This window comes from Canis lupus, chromosome 1, assembly GCF_011100685.1.
Source record: "Canis lupus familiaris isolate Mischka breed German Shepherd chromosome 1, alternate assembly UU_Cfam_GSD_1.0, whole genome shotgun sequence".
Taxonomy (NCBI): Eukaryota; Metazoa; Chordata; class Mammalia; order Carnivora; family Canidae; genus Canis; species Canis lupus.
This window is the reverse complement of record NC_049222.1, coordinates 387,146-408,407: the sequence shown is the minus strand read 5'-3', so window position 1 is coordinate 408,407 and position 21,262 is coordinate 387,146. Positions and strand designations below refer to the sequence as shown.

Here is a 21,262-nt window from a genome sequence, read left to right as displayed (position 1 = left end):
GGAGACTTGCACAGTAAACATTAAAGGAGAGAGGCTATTTGAAAGCTGGCCACGAAGCCTACTTACTTCTGAGAGTGGGTCTGACGCCATGACCGTCCCGCACCCAAACTGCCTGTCAACATAGCTTCTGACATCCTAATGTGCGCTGCCTGGTGGAAGTCGTTTCCCAGGCATGGGGCAGGTGCCCAAAAAGAAAGCTTGTTGTCCTAACTCGCTAGAGCACTTTCCATCGAAATGGCTCCCTTTGAGAAGTGCGACATTGTAACTGTGAAAGGAGAGAGGCTACTTGAAAGCTGGCTACAAAGTCTCTTTAGTTTTGAGAGTTGAGTTGACGGAATGACGCTCCGGCATCCACAAAGCCTGGAACCCTAGCTTCTGGTGTCCTAATGTTCTCTGCATGACAGAAGTTTAGTGAATGGCAAGTGAATGTTGCAGACCCAGACGACCAGTGTCTCCATCATCAAGAGAGTAGTTTCCAGGAAATGGCCTCGCTTCGAATGGAGCTACATAGTCATTCCCACAAACGAGAGTCTAGTTGAAACCTGGCTTCAGGACACACTGGCCTATGAAACAGGAACACACCTGGTGTCCCTGGCAGTTCCACATTGCCTCTCCATTGAGTTTCTGACACCCTCGTTTTACATGATTGTCCGAATCTGCGGGAGAGGCAAGCGGCACGCTGCCAGCTTGGAAGCTTTGTGTCTCCAGGTCCAGCAGAGGGCATTGCATGGAACCTCCTCGCCAATGATCTTGATACGCTCCAACTCCAGGTAGAACTAACCGCGTTGAGTGCTGGCACCAGCGCATACTTCTGCGTGAGTGTTGATCAAAGGGACTAACCTTCGAGGTTCCACACTGCATGTGTACTGAGCATCAAACGCACTCATGTTACATGCCTGTCATAACCTGTGTGAGAGTTAAGTGGCACGGTGTGGGAAAGGGAAGCTTGTTTTCCTACTTCAATTCAGTGCTTTACATCGAACCTTCTAACGGAGAGTACAGCTGCACTATAAACATTAAGGGAGAGAGGCTATTTGAAAGCTGGCCACGAAGCCTACTTACCTCTGAGAGGGAGGCTGACGGTGTGACCGTCCCGCACCCAAACTGCCTGTCAACATAGCTTCTGACATCCTAATGTGCGCTGCTGGCGGAAGTCGTTTCCCAGGCAAGGGGCAAGGTGCCCAAACAGAAAGCTTGTTGTCCTCTAACTCGCTAGAGCACTTTCCATCGAAATGGCTCCCTTGGAGTAGAGCTACATTGTAACTGTGAAAGGAGAGAGGCTACTTGAAAGCTGGCTACAAGGTGTATTTAGTTTTGAGAGTTGAGTTGATTTCATGACCCTCCTGTATCCACACAGCTTGTAAACTTAGGTTCTAATATCCTAAATTTGGCTGTCTGTCAGAACTTGAGTGAGAGGCAAGTGAATGTTGCAGGCCAATACACTAGTGTCTCCATGATCAATAGTGTGGTTTCCTAGAAATTGCATTGCTTAAAATGGAGCTACAAGGTCATTCCCACAAATGAGAGGCTAGGTGAACCCTGGCTTCAGGACACACTGATGTCTCAAAGATGAGCATACATGCTGTCCCTTGCAGTTCTACTTTGCTTGTGGATTGAGTTTCTAACACCCTCATTTTAGATGTTTTCAGAATCTGCATGAGCAGCAAGCAGCAAGTTGCCAGATTAGAAAGCTTGTGTCTCCGAGTAAGTGGGGTGGTTTCCATGGAACCTCTTCACCTAGAACAGGGCTAGGTTCTTACTCCAATAAGAATGAAGCTCCTTGATTGCTGGCATCATGATATACTTATTTCTGAGATTTTAGCAAAATTCCTTTTTCACGGTTCCACAGTCCATGCATACTTCGCTTCATACTCCCTTACGTTACATCCCTGTCAGAAGATGTGTGAGAGGCAGGTGGCATGGTGTGGAAAAGGAAAGCTTATTTTCCTACTTCAATACAGCGCTTTACATTGAAATTTCACTGAGGGTAGATCCTTATTGGTAATCTAAGGGAGAGAGGTTACTTGAAAGCTGGCTACAAGTCCTCCTTTTTTCTGAGTGTTCAGTTGATGGCATGACCGTCCCACATCCAGACTGCCTTAGAGTTTGCTTCTAACATCCTAATGTTCCATGCTTGACAGAATTTGTGTGAGAGGCAAGTGAAAGTTGCAGGTCCTGATGACTTGTATCTCCATGTTCAATAGAGCAGTTTCCTAGAAATAGCCTCACTTAGAATGGAGCTGTATACTAATTCCCACAAATCAGAGGCTAGGTGAAAACTGGCTTCAGGACATACTGACTTCTGAGACTTCAGCACACGTGCTGTCCCCCGCAGATCCACACTGTGTATGAATTTAGTTTCTAATACTCTTTATTTTATTTATTTTTTTTCTAATACTCTTTTAGGTACTTGTTAGATGTTGCCTGTGAGGCAAGTGTCAAGCTTCACACCTGGAAAGCCTGTGTCTCCAAGTTCGATACAGCTTTTGCAATGGAAATTCCTACTGTGAATGGTGTTAGGTTGTAACTCCCGTAGGAGCAAGTATTGTTGTAAGCTGTCTTCAAGGCATACTTAACCTCTGGGAGTTGAGCACAGGCACTGTCCCTGGCGCTTTCACACTGCCTGTGGTTTAGTTTCTAACCTCCAATTTTATTTTTTTTATTATTTTTTATATTTTTGTACACTGTAATTCCTTAACATTTATTTATTTAACTATTATGTACACCCAGTTTGGAGCTTCATCTCATGACCATGAGATCAAGAGTCATGCACCTGCCAACAGAGGGCCCCACGAGCCTCAGATTGTATACTTTATTTATTTATTTATTTATTTATTTATTTATTTATTTATTTTACCAGGTATAAGAAATTTATTTTTCTTCCTACTTCATTTTTTTAATTGGAGTTCAATTTGCCACCATATAGCATACCACCCAGTGCTCATCCCATCAAGTGCCCCCCTCAGTGCCCATCACCCAGTCACCCCCACCCCCTGCCCACCTCCCTTTCCACCATCCCTTGTTCATTTCCCAGAGTTAGGAATCTCTCATGTTCTGTCTCCCTCTCTGATATTTTCACTCATTTTCTCTCCTTTCCCCTTTATTCCCTTTCACTATTTTTTATATTCTCCAAATGAATGAGACTATATAATGTTTGTCCTTCTCTGATTGACTTATTTCACTAAGTCCAGTTCCATCCACGTCGAAGCAAATGGTGGGTATTTGTCATTTCTAATGACTAATACTCCATTATATACATACACCACATCTTCTTTATCCATTCATCTTCCGATGGACACCGAGGCTCCTTCCACAGTTTGGCTATTGTGGACATTGCTGCTATAAACATCTGGGTGTAGGTGTCCCGGCGTTTCATTGCATCTGTATCTTTGGGGTAAATCCCCAGCAGTGCAATTGCTGTGGAGTTTAATAAGTTCTTTATAGATCTTGGATATTACTCCTTTATCTGATATGTCAGATATATATGCAACTATCTTCTTCCGTTCTGTAGGGTTTTTTGTTTTGTTTTGTTTTGTTGACTGTTTCTTTTGCTGTGCAGAAGCTTTTTATCTTGATGAAGTCCCAATAGTTCATTTTTGCTCTTTTTCCCTTGCCTTCATAGATGTGTCTTGCAAGAAATTGCTATGGTCAATTTCAAAAAAGGTATTGCCTGTGTTCTCCTCTAGGATTTTGATGGATTCTTGTCTCACTTTTAGAACTTTCATCCATTTTTGTTTTTCTTTGTGTATGGTGTAAGAGAATGGTCTAGTTTCATACTTCTGTGTGTGGCTGTCCAATTTCCCCAGCACCATTTATTGAAGAGACTGTCTTTTTCCAGTGGATAGTCTTTCCTGCTTGGTCAAATATTAGTTGACCATAGAGTTGAGGGTCCACTTCTGGATTCTCCATTCTGTTCCATTGATCTATGTGTCTGTTTTTGTGCCAGTACCACACTGTCTTGATGATCACAGGTTTGTAGTGCAGCCTGAAATCCGGCATTGTGATGCCCCCAGCTCTGGTTTTCTTTTTCAATATTCCCCTGGCTATTCAGGATCTTTTTTGATTCAATACAAATCTTAAGATGATTTGTTCCAACTCTCTGAAGAAAGTCCATAGTATTTTGATAGGGATTGCATTAAATGTGTAAATTGCCCTGGGTAGCATTGCCATTTTCACAATATTCATTCTTCCAGTCCATGAGCATGGAGTATTTTTCCATCTCTTTGTGTCTTCCTCAATTTCTTTCAGAAGTGCTCTGTAGTTTTAGGGTATAGATCCTTTACCTCTTTGGTTAGGTTTATTCCTAGGTATCTTATGCCTTTAGGTGCAATTGTAAATGGGATTGACTCCTTAATTTCTCTTTCTTCAGTCTCATTGTTAGTGTATAGGAATGCCACTGATTTCTGGGCATTGGTTTTGTATCCTGCCACACTGCTGAATTGCTGTATGAGTTCTAGCAATCTTGGAGTGGAGTCTTTTTGGTTTTCTATGTACAGTATCATGACATCTGGAAAGAGGGAGAGTTTGACTTCTTCTTTGCCATTTTGAATACCTTTTATTTCTTTTTGTTGCCTGATTGTTGAGGCTAGGACTTCCAGTACTATGTTGAATAGCAGTGGTGAGAGTTGACATACCTGTCATGTTCCTGTTCTTAGGGGAAAGGCTCCCAGTGTTTCCTCATTGAGAATATTTGCTGTGGGCTTTTCATAGATGGCTTTTAAGATGTTGAGGAATGTTTCCTCTATTCCTACACTCTGAAGAGTTTTGATCAGGAATGGATGCTGTATTTTGTCAAATGCTTTCTCTGCATCAATTGAGAGGATAATATGGTTCTTGTTTTTTCTCTTGTTCATATGATCTATCACATTGATTGCTTTATGAATGTTGAACCAGCCTTGCATCCCAGGGATAAATCCAATTTTGTCATGGTGAATAATCTCCTTAATGTATTGTTGGATCCTATTGGCTAGTATCTTTTTGAGAATTTTTGCATCTGTGTTCATCAGGGATATTGGTCTATAATTCTCCTTTTTGGTGGAGTCTTTGTCTGGTTTTGGAATTAAGGTGATGCTGGCCTCATAGAACAAATTTGGAAGTATTCCATCTCTATCTTTCCAAACAGCTTTAGTAGAATAGGTATGGTTTATTCTTCTTTTTTTAAATAATAAATTTATTTTTTATTGGTGGTCAATTTGCCAACATACAGAATAACACCCAGAGCTCATCCCGACAAGTGCCCCCATCAGTGCCCATCACCCATTCACCCCCACCCCCTGCCTTCCTCCCCTTCCACCACCTCTAGTTCATTTCCCAGAGTTAGGAGTCTTTATGTTCTGTCTCCCTTTCTGATATTTCCTACCCATTTCTTCTCCCTTCCCTTCTAATCCCTTTCACTATTATTTCTATTCCCCAAATGAATGTGAACATATAACGTTTGTCCTTCTCCGATTGACTTATTTCACTCAGCATAATACCCTCCAGTTCCATCCATGTTGAAGCAAATGGTGGGTATTTGTCATTTCTAATGGCTGAGTAATTTTCCATTGTATACATAAACCACATCTTCTTTATCCATTCATCTTTCGATGGACACTGAGGCTCCTTCCACAGTTTGGCTATTGTGGACATTGCTGCTATAAACATTGGTGTTTCTTCTTTAAACGTTTGATAGAATTCCCCTGGGAAGCCATCTGGCCCTGGACTTGGTAGGTTTGTGATGACTGCTTCAATTTCCTCCCTGGTTATCAGCCTGTTCAGGTTTTCTATTTCTTCCTGTTCCAGTTTTGGTAGTTTGTGGTTTTCCAGAAATTGCATCCATTTCTTCTAGTTTGCCTAATTTATTGGTGTATAGCTGCTCATAATAAGTTTTAAAAATCGTTTGTATTTCCTTGATATTGGTGGTTGTCTCTCCTTTTTCAGTCGTGATTTTATTAATTTGAGACTTTTCTGTTTTGTTTTTAATAAGGCTGGCTAATGGTTTATCTATCTTATTAATTCTTTCAAAAAACCAACTCCTGGTTTTATTGATCTTTTCCAGATTCTTCTGGTCTCTTTCATTGAGTTCTGCTCAAATATTTATTAACTCTCTTCTGCTGGGTGTAGGTTTTATTTGCTGTTCTTTCTCCAGTTCCTTTAGGTGCAAGGTTAGCTTGTGTATATGAATTCTTTCCAGTTTTTTGAGGGATGCTTGTAATGCGATGTATTAGGGAAATACATCCCTCAGGACTGCTTCTGCTGCATCCTAAAGATATTGAACTGTTATATCTTCATTCTCATAGTTTCCGTGAATCTTTTTATTTGTATTTTTTCCATGAATCTTTTTAATTCTTCTCTAATTTCCTGGTTGACCCTTTCATCTTTTAGCAGGATGGTCCTTAACTTCCACGTGTTTGAGGTCCTTCCAAATTTCTTCTTGTGATTTAGTTCTAGTTTCAAAGCATTTTCATCTGATAATATGCAGGGGACAATCCCAATCCTTTGGTATCACTTGAGACCTGACTTGTGACCCAGTATGTGGTGTATTCTAGAGAAAATTACATGTGCACTTGAGAAGAATGTATATTCAGTTGCGTTTGGATGTAAAGTTCTGTATATATCTGTGAAATCCATCTGGTCCAGTGTATCATTTAAAGCTCTTGTTTCTTTGGACATGTTGTGCTTAGAAGTTCTGTCATTTACAGAAAGTGCCATATTAATGTCTCCCAGTATTAGTGTATTGTTATCTAAGTATGTCTTAACTTTGGCTATTAATTGATTGATATACTTGGCAGCTCCCATATTCAGGGGCATGAATATTCATGATTGTTAGGTCCTCTTGTTGGATAGATGCTTTAAGTATGATATAGTGTCCTTCTTCATCTCTTACTACAGTCTTTGGGATAAAGTTTAATTTATATGATATGAGGATGGCTACCACTGCTTTCTTCTGAGGACCATTTAAATGGTAAATGGTTCTCCAACCTTTTATTTTCAGGCTGTAGGTGTCCTTAAGTCTAAAATGAGTCTCTTGTAGACAGGAAATAGATGGGTCTTGCTTTTTTTATGCAGTCTGAAACTCTGCCTCTTGATAGGATCATTAAGCCCATTGACGTTCAGAGTTACTATTGAAAGATATATATTTAGTGTCATCATGATACCTCCCTGTTTTTGTGGATTGTTTCTTTGGGCTTCCTCTTTCTTTTCCAGAGTCCCCCTTAATATTTCTTGGAGAGTTGGTTTGGTGGTCACATATTTTTGCAGTTTCTGCCTATCTTGGAAGCTCTCTATCTCTCCTTCTATTCTGAATGAGAGGCTTGCTGGATAGAGTATTCTTGGCTGCATGTTCTTCTCATTTAGTACCCTTTCTGGCCTGCCAGGTCTCTGTGGAGAGGTCTGCTGTTAACCTAATACTTCTTCCAGAAAGGTTAGGGATTTCTTGTCTCTTGCTGCTTTAAGGATCTTCTCTTTATCTTCAGAATTTGCAAGTTTCACTGTTAAATGCTGAGTGTTGAACAGGTTTTATTGATTTTAGGGGGGAATCTCTATCTCCTGGATCTCAATGCCTATTTCCCTCCCCATGTTAGGGAAGTTCTCAGCTATGATATGTTCAAATACACTTTCTGGTTCTCTGTCCCTTTCGGCACCCTCTGGAACCCCAAATAAACATAAATTTTTCCTTCCAAGGCAGTCATTTATTTCCCTTAACCTTTCCTCATGATCTTTTAGTTGTTTTTCTCTTTTTTCCTCAGCTTCCTTCCTTGCCATCAACTTGTCTTCTACGCCACTCACTTGTTCTTCTACCTCATTAACACTCATTAACCTAGTTAGGACCTCCAGTTTGAATTGCATTTCATTTAATTGATTTTTAATTTCGGCCTGATTAGATCTAAATTCTGTAGTCATGAAGTCTCTTGAATCCTTTATGCTTTTTCCAGAGTCACCAGTAGCTTTATAATTTTGCTTCTGAATTGGTTTTCTGACATTGAATTGTAATACAAATTCTGTAACTCTGTTGGAGAGAGTTCTGTTTCTGATTCTTTCTTTTGTGGTGAGTTTTTCTTCTAGTCATATTCCTCAGTGCAGAGTGGCTAAAAACAAGTTGTACTGGAAAAAGGAATGAAAAAGAAAAAAAAAGGAGGAAAACAAAGAAGTAAAAACAAAAACAAACAAAAAAGAAAACAACAAAAATAATAAACAAACAAAAAAAAAAAAACAAGGAGGGGTATCCTCTGATTCTATATACTGTAAGTTCCTCGACTTCCCCTGGAAGTTTCCAGTGCTGCTCAGTCAAGAACTTGCTCTTCCCCTGTCCTTCCAGCTGGTCTTCTGGGGAAGGGGCCTGCTGTGCTGACTCTCAGGTGTGTGCACCTGGGGGAGTTGCCCTGCCCCTTCCTGGTGTATGGCTCCATGGGAACTGTTTTTCCTGTGAGGCCCCTGTTCCCTGTGGCCCCGACCCTCCCAGACACAGCGTGACACAAGGAGGAATAACAACAGTGGCGGCAGCCAGCTCTCCAGCCCTGGAGTCAGCTCCCGCAGTAACTACCACAGACACCAGTCTGCAGGGGCCTAGATGCTCCCGGGGATGGCAGTGCTGACTTGCACAGCTCGGGGGCTCCCGGTGGCAGGAGCGCCCTTCCTGTCCTGTGTCCTCCCGGCCTCTGCCTGTCCCGTAGGGAGCACCGGATCCTGAGCTATGTTCCCCAGTGCCCTGGGCTCCGGGGCCTATGCCGCTGGAATTGCGCTCTGGGGGCCACGCAGCCCCCTCCACCCGGAGGCCGTGCCTGAGCTGCCACCTGAGGTGCTCCTGAGGCCCCGCCAGGTGTGCGCTCCAGCCCTTTATGGAGCTCAGCCTGCGGTGTGTGGTGCCCTCTCCCCCAGGGTGCACTTCCTCTGTTAGTGACCCCGGGAACCTGGTGGCTCCACTACCCCTCCTGGGATCCTGCCCGAGCTCCCTGCGAGTGCCTTTCTGTCCGGGAAGATTGGTAAAGTTCCTGCTTCTCCGGGACTGGGCTTTCCTATTCTAGAGGCTCTCACCACCCATCCTTAGCCTGGCTCCTCGCAGGAGCCCCTCCCCAACTGGATTTTTTTTATTTATTTATTTTTCTGTCTTCCTACTTTGATAGAAATGCATACTCTTCTCACCGTAGCATTCCAGCTGTTCTCCCTTTAAATCTCAGGCCAAATTAGTAGGTTTTCAGGATGATTAGAAAATTATCTAGGTAAGTTGGTGGGGGCAGGTGACTTGGGGAATCCTACTCCTCCGCCATCTTGCCCTGCCCCCCTCCCAGGAAATATTTCATGTGGTAGCACAAGTAATGCTATACCATGGGCCTGTATTGAGCTTATATTGGACAAACATAACCAAACATGAACAGGCGACTCATTCTGGCTACATATTAGACAACAGCATCAACTATGTTTTTAGATAAAATGACTCCAAATTTTCCCAACTTTAGGGTCTTCAGCCTCAATTCTCAAATGCAGAGTATAACCCCATACTTCTACAGAGATTGGCAGCAGTTTCCTCTGGATTTACTCTGGCTACACACCAACTAGGAAAGTGTGCCTATCACATGATCTCTGGTCCTTAATGACACATTCTAGTCCCTTGTATCTTTGAGGAAGCCACATACCCAACAGCTGCCATCGTGTCCTTGTCTGGATATTACAAAAATACTGGCTTCAGAAGGAAATCATGATGAATTAAAAAGAAAAAGAAGAAGACTGGTAAAGATACCAAAATAAGCAAGAAAAATCCTGGCCAACATATCTGTGCAAGAAATCATTTCTTTTTCTCTTTTTATTCTATAACTCTCCTTGCTCTATTATCCATACTTCCTTTTAAGTTTTTTGTTCAATTTCATAGTGTCTTTTTTTCTTATACAAATTGAGCACAAAATAGTAGTGACAGCCTTAACATTTGAGATTATTGAGACTTAAAATAAGAATGAGGAAGTAGAAAAATTTTAATTTTCCCATATTCTTCCCTGTATCTTTTTCTCTCAAAAAGGTCATAAGGGGGAAAAAGTCACTTTGTACTTCTAGTTCTCATTTTCCGACTTTCTTTTTAGATGCCTGGGAGTTGCACTTTTACACAGTTTAAAAATACGTCATCAAGTTACGGCAGTAATTATTAAAGAAACATGTCACTCCAGTTTGTAAGAGATCCACGAATTTTTCACAAATAAGGAGCGTGTACTAGATCTCAAAAACTTTTGACTTGATTTGACAATTAAGCAAATGTAGGTTATTTCAAGGGTAAATTGAATCCATGGTAAAAGGATTTTGGTGCAATTAAACTAATGTTTTAAATTTTTCCTGATATTTACTAATTTGTTGTATACTTTCATATATAATTTAAATTCAAGAGTTGTAATTGCCACTCAAAATCTAGACATATAGGGGATTCCTGGGTGGCTCAGCAATTTGGTGCCTGCCTACAGTCCAAGGCATGATCCTGCAATCCCGGGATTGAGTCCCACATTGGGCTCCCTGCATGAGGCCTGCTTCTCCTTCTGCCTGTGTCTCTGCCGCTCTCTCTCTGTCTCTGTGTCTCATAAATAAATAAATAAAATCTTAAAAAAAAATCTAGACAGACCTACTGTCTGCCAAAAAAGGAGGGGGATTTATGGTGGCTAAAGATATATACAAATAAAAATTTAGAATGTTTATTTCTAATCATAATTTCATAATTTAAATCACATTTTTATTTTTTATTTTTATTTTTATTTTATTTTTTCTCCTGTTTTATTTATTTTTATTTTTTTAATAAGTTTTTTTTTTATTGGTGTTCAATTTACCAACATACAGAATAACACCCAGTGCTCATCCCGTCAAGTGCCCCCATCAGTGCCCATCACCCATTCACCCCCTTCTACCACCCCTAGTTTGTTTCCCAGAGTTAGGAGTCTTTATGTTCTGTCTCCCTTTCTGATATTTCCCACACATTTCTTCTCCCTTCCCTTATATCCCCTTTCACTATTATTTATATTCCCCAAATGAAAATAAAATATATTGTTGGTCCTTCTCCGACTGACTTACTTCACTCAGCATAATACCCTTCAGTTCCATCCACGTTGAAGCAAATGGTGGGTATTTGTCATTTCTAATGGCTGAGTAATATTCCATTGTATACATAAACCACATCTTCTTTATCCATTCATCTTTCGATGGACACCGAGGCTCCTTCCACAGTTTGGCTATTGTGGACATTGCTGCTAGAAACATCGGGGTGCAGGTGTCCCGGCGTTTCATTGCATCTGTATCTTTGGAGTAAATCCCCAACAGTGCAATTGCTGGGTCGTAGGGCAGGTATATTTTTAACTCTTTGAAGAACCTCCACACAGTTTTCCAGAGCGGCTGCACCAGTTGATATTCCGACCAACAGTGTAAGAGGGTTCCCTTTTCTCTGCATCCTCTCCAACATTTGTGGTTTCCTGCCTTGTTACTTTTTCCCATTCTCACTGGTGTGAGGTGGTATCTCATTGTGGTTTTGATTTGTATTTCCCTGATGGCAAGTGATGCAGAGCATTTTCTCATGCGCATGTTGGCCATGTCTATGTCTTCCTCTGTGAGATTTCTCTTCATGTCTTTTGCCCATTTCATGATTGGATTGTTTGTTTCTTTGCTGTTGAGTTGAATAAGTTCTTTATAGATCTTGGAAACTAGCCCTTTATCTGATACGTCATTTGCAAATATCTTCTCCCATTCTGTAGGTTGTCTGTTAGTTTTGTTGACTGTATCCTTTGCTGTGCAAAAGCTTCTTATCTTGATGAATTCCCAATAGTTCATTTTTCCTTTTGTTTCTTTGGCCTTCGTGAATGTATCTTGCAAGAAGTTACTGTGGCCGAGTTCAAAAAGGGTGTTGCCTGTGTTCTCCTCTAGGATTTTGATGGAATCTTGTCGCACATTTAGATCTTTCATCCATTTTGAGTTTATCTTTGTGTATGGTGAGAGAGTGGTCTAGTTTCATTCTTCTGCATGTGGCTGTCCAATTTTCCCAGCACCATTTATTGAAGAGACTGTCTTTCTTCCAATGGATAGTCTTTCCTCCTTTATTAATTGACCATAAAGTTCAGGGTCCACTTCTGGGTTCTCTATTCTGTTCCATTGATCTGTGTGTCTGTTTTTGTGCCAGTACCACACTGTCTTGATGACCACAGCTTTGTAGTACAACCTGAAATCTGGCATTGTGATGCCCCCAGATATGGTTTTCTTTTTAAAAATTCCCATGGCTATTCGGGGTCTTTTCTGATTCCACACAAATTTTAAAATAATTTGTTCTAACTCTCTGAAGAAAGTCCATGGTATTTTGATAGGGATTGCATTAAACGTGTAAATGGCCCTGGGTGACATTGACATTTTCACAATATTAATTCTGCCAATCCATGAGCATGGAATATTTTCCATCTCTTTGTCTTCCTCAATTTCTTTCAGAAGTGTTCTATAGTTTTGAGGGTATAGATCCTTTACCTCTTTGGTTAGGTTTATTCCTAGGTATCTTATGCTTTTGGGTGCAATTGTAAATGGGATTGACTCTTTAATTTCTCTTTCTTCAGTCTCATTGTTAGTGTATAGAAATGCCACTGATTTCTGGGCATTGATTTTGTATCCTGCCACACTACCAAATTGCTGTATGAGTTCTAGCAATCTTGGGGTGGAGACTTTTGGGTTTTCTATGTAGAGTATCATTTCATCAGTGAAGAGGGAGAGTTTGACTTCTTCTTTGCCAATTTGAATGCCTTTAATGTCTTTTTGTTGTCTGATTGCTGAGGCTAGGACTTCCAGTACTATGTTGAATAGCAGTGGTGAGAGTGGACATCCGTGTCTTGTTCCTGATCTTAGGGGAAAGGCTCCCAGTGCTTCCCCATTGAGGATTATATTTGCTGTGGGCTTTTCGTAGATGGCTTTTAAGATGTTGAGGAATATTCTGTCTATCCCTACACACTGAAGAGTTTTGATCAGGAATGGATGCTGTATTTTGTCAAATGCTTTCTCTGCATCTAATGAGAGGATCATATGGTTCTTGGTTTTTCTCTTGCTGATATGATGAATCACATTGATTGTTTTATGAGTGTTGAACCAGCCTTGTGTCCTGGGGATAAATCCTACTTGGTCATGGTGAATAATCTCCTTAATGTACTGTTGGATCCTATTGGCTGGTATCATGTTGAGAATTTCTGCATCCATGTTCATCAGGGATATTGGTCTGTAATTCTCCTTTTTGGCGGGGTCTTTGTCTGGTTTTGGAATTAAGGTGATGCTGGCCTCATAGAACGAATTTGGAAGTACTCCATCTCTTTCTATTTTTCCAAACAGCTTTAGGAGAATAGGTATGGTTTCTTCTTTAAATGTTTGATAGAATTCCCCTGGGAAGCCATCTGGCCCTGGACTTTTGTGTCTTGGGAGGTTTTTGATGACTGCTTCAATTTCCTCCCTGGTTATTGGCCTGTTCAGGTTTTCTATTTCTTCCTGTTCCAGTTTTGGTAGTTTATGGCTTTCCAGGAATGCGTCCATTTCTTCTAGATTGCCTAATTTATTGGTGTATAGCTGTTCATAATATGTTTTTAAAATAGTTTGTATTTCCTTGGTGTTGGTAGTGATCTCTCCTTTCTCATCCATGATTTTATTAATTTGAGTCTTCTCTCTCTTCTTTTTAATAAGACTGGCTAATGGTTTAGGTATCTTATTAAATCTTTCAAAGAACCAACTCCTGGTTCTGTTGATCTGTTCCACAGTTCTCTGGTCTCGATTTCGTTGAGTTCTGCTCAAATCTTTATTAACTCTCTTCTTCTGCTGGGTGTAGGATCTATTTTCTGTTTTTTCTCTAGCTCCTTTATGTGTAAGGTTAGCTTTTGTATTTGAGTTCTTTCCAATTTTTGAATGGATGCTTGTATTGCGATGTATTTCCCCCTTAGGACTGCTTTTTCTGCATCCCAAAGATTTTGAACGGTTGTATCTTCATTCTCATTAGTTTCCATGAATCTTTTTAATTCTTCCATAATTTCCTGGTTGACCCTTTCATCTTTTAGCAGGATGGTCCTTAACCTCCACGTGTTTGAGGTCCTTCCAAACTTCTTGTTGTGATTTAGTTCTAATTTCAAGGCATTATGGTCTGAGAATATGCAGGGGATGATCCCAATCTTTTGGTATTGGTTCAGACAGTATTTGTGACCCAGTATGTGGTCTATTCTGGAGAAAGTTCCATGTGCACTTGAGAAGAATGTGTATTCAGTTGAGTTTGGATGTAAAGTTCTGTAGATATCTGTGAAATCCGTCTGGTCCAGTGTATCATTTAAAGCTCTCGTTTCTTTGGAGATGTTGTGCTTAGAAGACCTATTGAGTATAGAAAGAGCTAGATTGAAGTCACCAAGTATAAGTGTATTATTATCTAAGTATTTCTTCACTTTGGTTAATAATTGATTTATATATTTGGCAGTTCCCGGATTCGGGGCATATATATTGAGGATTGTTTTTTGTTTTTTTGTTTTTTTTAATTTTTTTTTATTTATTTATGATAGAGAGAGAGAGAGAGAGAGGCAGAGACACAGGCAGAGGGAGAAGCAGGCTCCATGCACCGGGAGCCTGACGTGGGATTCGATCCTGGGTCTCCAGGATCACGCCCTGGGCCAAAGGCAGGCGCTAAACCGCTGCGCCACCCAGGGATCCCTATATTGAGGATTGTTAAGTCCTCTTGTTTGATAGATCCTTTAAGTATGATATAGTGTCCCTCTTCATCTCTTACTACAGTCTTCGGGGTAAATTTTAGTTTATCTGATATAAGGATGGTACCCCTGCTTTCTTTTGAGGACCATTTGAATGGTGAATGGTTCTCCAACCTTTTATTTTCAGGCTGTAGGTGTCCTTTTGTCTAAAATGACTCTCTTGTAGACAGAAAATAGATGGGTCCTGCTTTTTTATCAGTCTGAAACTCTGCGCCTTTTGATGGGGTCATTAAGCCTGTTCACGTTCACAGTTACTATTGAAAGGTATGAGTTTAGTGTCATCATGATATCTATTCAGTCCTTGTTTTTTTGGATTGTTCCACTGAACTTCTTAAAGGGGACTTTTAAGAGTCCCCCTTAAAATTTCTTGCAGAGCTGGTTTGGAGGTCATATATTCTTTCAGTTGCTGCCTGTCTTGGAGGCTCTTTATCTCTCCTTCCATTTTGAATGAGAGCCTTGCTGGATAAAGTATTCTTGGTTGCATGTTCTTCTCATTTAGGACCCTGGATATATCCTGCCAGCCCTTTCTGGCCTGCCAGGTCTCTGTGGAGAGGTCTGCTGTTACCCTAATACTCCTCCCCATCAAAGTCAGGGATTTCTTGTCTCTTGCTGCTTTAAGGATCTTTTCTTTATCTTTGGAATTTGCAAGCTTCACTATTAAATGTCGAGGTGTTGAACGGTTTTTATTGATTTTAGGGGGGGGATCTCTCTATTTCCTGGATCTGAATGCCTGTTTCCCTTCCCAGATTAGGAAAGTTTTCAGCTATGATTTGTTCAAATACATATTCTGGCCCTCTGGCCCTTTCGGCGCCCTCGGGAACCCCAATTAAACGTAGGTTCTTCTTCCTCAGGCTGTCGTTTATTTCCCTTAATCTGTCTTCATGGTCTTTTAATTGTGTCTTTTTACCTCAGTTTCCCTCTTTGCCATCAACTTGTCTTCTATGTCACTCACTCGTTCTTCCACCTCGTTAACCCTCGTCGTTAGGACTTCTAGTTTGGATTGCATCTCATTCAATTGATTTTTAATTTCTGCCTGATTAGCTCTAAATTCTGCAGTCATGAAGTCTCTTGAGTCCTTTATGCTTTTTTCTAGAGCCACCAGTAGCTGTATAATAGTGCTTCTGAATTGGCTTTCTGACATTGAATTGTAATCCAGATTTTGTAACTCTGTGGGAGAGAGGACTGTTTCTGATTCTTCCTTTTGAGGTGAGGTTTTCCTTCTAGTCATTTTGCTCAGTGCAGAGTGGCCAAAAACAAGTTGTATTGGGAAAAGGAGAAAAAGAGAGGAGAGAAAGAAGAAAAGAAAAGAGAAAAAGAAAAAAGGAAGAAAAAAAGGGAAAAAAAGAGAAGAAAAAGAGAAAGAAAAAGAAAGAAAGAAAAAAGGGGTGGGGGAAGCAAACAAATCAAAAAGCAAAAATAAAAAAACAAAAACAAAAAACCCAAAACCACGGGGGAGTATCTACTGTTTCTGTATACTTTAAGTCCCTTGGCTTCCCCTGGAAGTTGTCAGTCTAGCGGGTCTTCTGGGGGAGGGGCCTGTTGTGCTGATTTTCAGGTGTTAGCACTTGGGGGAGCTGCTCTGCCCCCTGCCTGGTGCAGGGCTCAGTGGGGGTTGTTTACCCCGTGAGGCCTCAGGAGGAACAACCAGTGGCGGCAGCCAGCTCTGGAGCCTTGGATTCAGCTCCCGCAGGAGCTCCGGTGCTCTCCGTCTGCAGGGCCTGGAGGCTCCGGGGCGGGGCCGCTGATCTGCTCAGCTCCGGGCAGGAGCGTCCTTGGGGTCCTGGGCCCTCCGGGCCTCTGCCTGCCCCGGGGGGAGGCCGGATCCTGGGCTGTGTCCCGGCATCCAGTGCTCCCGGGCCTGTCCTGTTGGATTCGCCCTCCTGGCCGTGCAGCCCCCTCCACGGAGCCCCCGCCCGAGCCCCCCCCCGAGCTGCTCCCGGCCCCGCCGTGCGGGCTGCAGCCCTTAGGGAGCTCGGCGCACTCTCCCGGGGCGCAGGTGTCTGTTAGTGTCCCCGGGATTCCGAGGGCATCCCCTCCCTCCTGGGTCCTGCTCCACCTCCCCGCGAGCCCCTTTCCGCCCGGGAAGGTCGGTGCAGCTCCTGCGTCTCCGGGACGGGGCTCTCCTGTCCTGGGGACACTCGCCCCGGCCTCAGCCCGGCTCCTCGCGGGCCCCTCCCCCTTGGAGGCCTTTGTTTCTTTATTTCTTTTTCCCCGTCTTCCTACCTTGATAGAAGCGCGAACTCTTCTCACTGCAGCATTCCAGCTGGTCTCTCTTTAAATCTCAGGCCGAATTCGTAGATTTTCAGGATAATTTGAAGGTTATTTAGGTAATTTGGTGGAGACAGGTGACTTGGGGACCCTACTCTTCCGCCATCTTGCTCCTCCTCTCCTAAATCACATTTTTAATTTCAATTTAAGTATTGTTACAACAATAAAAACAACATAATATCCTTTAATATTTTAATATTCTCATTTAATTTAATACTTAATATCCTTATTTTATTAGCCAAGCTTAAACCCTCTTACTTTTAAAAAGTACTTAATTGTCTTAGAAGATGAAATTGTTGAATTAGCTTGCATATTTTATAACATACACAAAGAAAGAATTTACTTATTTTTATTGCCAGAAACCTGATCAGCATTTCAAACCTTATTTGACTCCTGATTTGCCAAAACGACTACATTTTGCCAAAAATGTCAGAATTGATAAAGCTCATCTTTTGGTGGATCGGCAGTAGCTGGCTGTGAGATTTGTGCATATATTTACTTGTCTCTTGATAGTTTTAACAACTATTTTTCATTATAAATTACCTTAATTTTATCCTGCTATTATCCTGTAATTTTTCCTGATACTAATAATTCCTTGACTTTTTATATGCTACCTAGCACTTCTACATTAGAAACCCCTATTACTAGGGGGCCAATCTTAGATTCCTAAGCCTCACAATATAGAAGAATGGGAAGAAGAAGCTTGGCACTGTTTATAGACCACTCCAGAAGCTGTCAATAGCAGCATATTGCTAACCCCCATGGGGTCTTTTTCCAGGGGTAGACAGGATGTAAAGATAGTATCAGTTGTCTTCCAGGCTGGTAGTAAGTAATTGATTAGATGGCTCTTTGAGATCTTTGTCATCTTGATGGTTTTTATGAAAGAGCACCTTTATTGGTTCTAAGGCCAAGCTAACTAATTAGATATTAACATTTATTTCTTTTTTCTAGTTATAATTCATGTTGATTGTTGAGAATTTGCAAATGATAATTATGTGTAGAGAAAATAAAAACCATTCCAAATCGGCTCATTCCAAATAACCAATTAATTCACTGGTTTCACAAAATCATATTGGTGTTATGGTATGTGCTGGGCCTTGTTCTAGGCATTTGGGATACAGGCAGGATTCTTGTCAAATGAAGAAGACTGATGATAAGCCAGCAAACAAATACATACACATTTTCTAGTAGTTTAACTAATGTTTCCTATTTTTATATTTCGTTCCAGTGGGTTTTTTTTTTTCTTGTACATAAGTGGCTTTAAATGGAATCAGGATCCTACTGTTTTCTGGCCTTATTTGTATGCTATGTAAAGCTGGAAGATACAGAGGAAAATAGGAATTCAGAGTTTGAAAGATATGTTTCACAAAGAGGAAGCAAAAACAAATGAGGTAGTTGGGCTCTAATATAAGTGTGTGCAGGATGAGGAACTGTGATTTTGGTAGAGCCTATTGTATGAGACAACCCTGAAACCCAAGCAGTCAGTACCCGGCTGATCCGGAGAGTGTGCATGTTCACCCCTGGCCTCTAGATGGCACTGGCCTCTCTTCTTGGGTTTAGAGTTTCATAGCTCTTCTCTGGAAGGTCAGTGGCTTTACTGTGTGACTCAACATAGCATTCTCTAGAAGAATTAAAAAGACTAAGCTTTACTAATATTAAGTATGTAAGGTTTTTAGTAATTTAAGTGCATAATATGTGAACAAATATGTCCAAATGTAGGTGAATTACCCAAATATTTACTGTTGAGAGTATGAAATTAAAGAAGTTAGGAGGCCATTAATGCAAAATGAGAAAGTGCCCATCCATCTTATAACATGGCCTATGGGTTATAGAAGGAGAGTCCAGCCACCACAGTACATCTGGGTATCATAATTAATATCTAGTCTCAAATTATAAGCCTTGTATATTTAATAGCTAGTGGTGAGATGTAAAAAAAACAGCAGGCTGAGAGTTCAAGACCCACCTCCACACCCTAACTTATGAGAACTTAAATTCATGTCTCAGGTTTCATTTTCATCATCTGTAACACAAAATGAGCCTGGTTTTATTACTCCCTTGATATTAAAGTAAACTAATTTACATCAAGGGAAATGTTGATTACAGCTCTAACCAGAGCAATCAAGGGGTCTCATCTGATTAAGTCCTGGGTTCACTCTACTTCCAACTCTTTTAACACACAAGTGTCAGGCTACCTAGTTTCTACATTAAAGTATGCTGTCTTTAGTTATAATGTCCAACGTTTGATGACTAGATTTGATTTCCTTTCCAGAATCAGCAAATTCCATCACTTAGTGTAACCTATCACCACCATTATCATCCTTATTTTGCCTAAAATGTTTAGATTTTACTAATTCGGGGAAACCCAATTATTTGAACTACAGCTGAAATATTGTTAAAGTGCCTCCCTTAAAGAACATGAATAATAACTTTTTATTTTATGATTGGAAAGTTACAAATACTTCCCAGGTACTTTTCTAAGAAATGGGAATAGGCACAGTCCCCACCCTAATGATCTTTGTGCAGGCAGGGAGGAAGACAACAATTATAATCAGGTGTAACAAATGCTGAGCTAGGATCAAGTACAAGGTACAAGGAAACAAAAAGAGTGATTACACAGCCCAGGTGTGGATGTCAAAGAAGGTCAGATGATACTTCCTGGTAGGTGTGGTTCTTGCTCTGGGTTTTTTTTAAAAAAAATTTTTTTTTAAATATTTTATTTATTTATTCATTCATGAAAGAGAGAGAGAGACAGAGAGACAGAGAGACAGAGACACAGGCAGAGGAAGAAGCAGGCTCCATGCAGGAAGCCTGACTCGGAACTTGACCCAGGTCTCCAGGATCAGGCCCTGGGCTGAAGGCGGTGCTAAACCACTGAGCCACCTGGGCTGCCCTTGGTATGGGCTTTGAAGAGTCAGGATGGGTTAGGCTAAATGCTGTCACATACAGCAGGTCTGCCCCAAGCTTTGTGCAGTCTGTGCATTGTCCAGAGGCACTCAGCCAAGATGAGAGGCAATAGAAGCATAACCCTTGCTTAGCTCACTGAGCTCTGACTGGAGGCTCTATCTGCAGAAGGAAATGGGCCATTTTTCTTGACTGGAAAACATCCATCTGCTGACCAAGCCTTGAGCACTGTCAGGCTGTATAATCTCAGAAGTGCTTCTGTCTTGAAATACTCTACCCAGAGTAGTGGGACATCTTTTTTAAAGCCAGCAGTTGCTCTGGGACAAGGAAGTGTAGAAATAGATTACAGGACTAGGTTCCGATGAAGGAAGCTGCTTTCCTTCTGAAGGATCCAACTGTCATGACTAAATAGTGTGACTTTGACTGTAAAGAAAATTCACATTGGTGGATACAATGTGGCTGGAGGTGAATATGTGGATGTGTGGAGTTGCATTTCAGAGAGCTAACAATGTTCAATAATAGTAGGTGTGTGTATGTGTATGTGCGCGTGCGCACACGTGCTCTTTGTGGGAAGATTCTGAAGTTTGGAGTTAGGATAACCAATTAGGAACTTTGTTCGGGTCAGCTTAGAATGGTGGCAGAAGAGGAGAGCAGGGGAAAATGTGAAAGGTTCTACATAGGTGGCTAGGACTCTCCTGGGGTCAGGAAGTAAGTCTTACTCATCTCCCATCTGTGTCATCACTCACCTGTGGCAGAGGAACTGGCCTTGATTTCGACTTTATTAATTAGACATTGAGAAGATAAAAGAGAATTTGTTCCAGAAGATTTCATATGGTACTTGGAAGTTGAGCTAAATCATGACAGATAGAATCAACTCATTTTTTCCAAATGCTAGCTTCTATTTTTCCATATGTAATTTCCAGAGTCAAATTAATGATTGGAAAGCATAAACATGAGCAGTTAGAAGAGTAAATTTCTAAAATTTTCACTTGAGAAGAATAGAAAATAGTGTTTTTCAAACACTATTTCTCATCTTTAATCTCTGAATAAGTATTGACTTTAGTATTAACTAAAGCTTTCTAATTGAGTTGGGTTAGAAGTCGAAAACATTTTTTAAAAGTCTTTTTCTGAAAATATAGAAAGGATCCATTTTAGAAAATTTTACCAATGACTTAGTTCTAAAGACCCTTTTTTCTTTCATTAATGAATACTCTAGCCTCCCACACAGAATTTAAAACTTAATTATACCCAAATAGTTCCAATAATCTTGCAAATATCTATGTAATAAAGAAAAAAATACTTTTTATCTTTTAAAATATTTTAGGGATGCCTGGGTGCCTCAGTGGTTGAGTGTCTGCCTTTGGCTCAGGGCCTTGATCCTGGGGTCTGGG

At 41.0% G+C, this 21,262-nt stretch overlaps 1 pseudogene; it reads left to right on the top strand.

Annotated features, from left to right (window-relative positions):
* The first annotated feature begins 426 nt into the window (after positions 1–426).
* LOC100685782 overlaps positions 427–21,262 on the top strand; it is a 49,476-nt pseudogene continuing 28,640 nt past the window's right edge.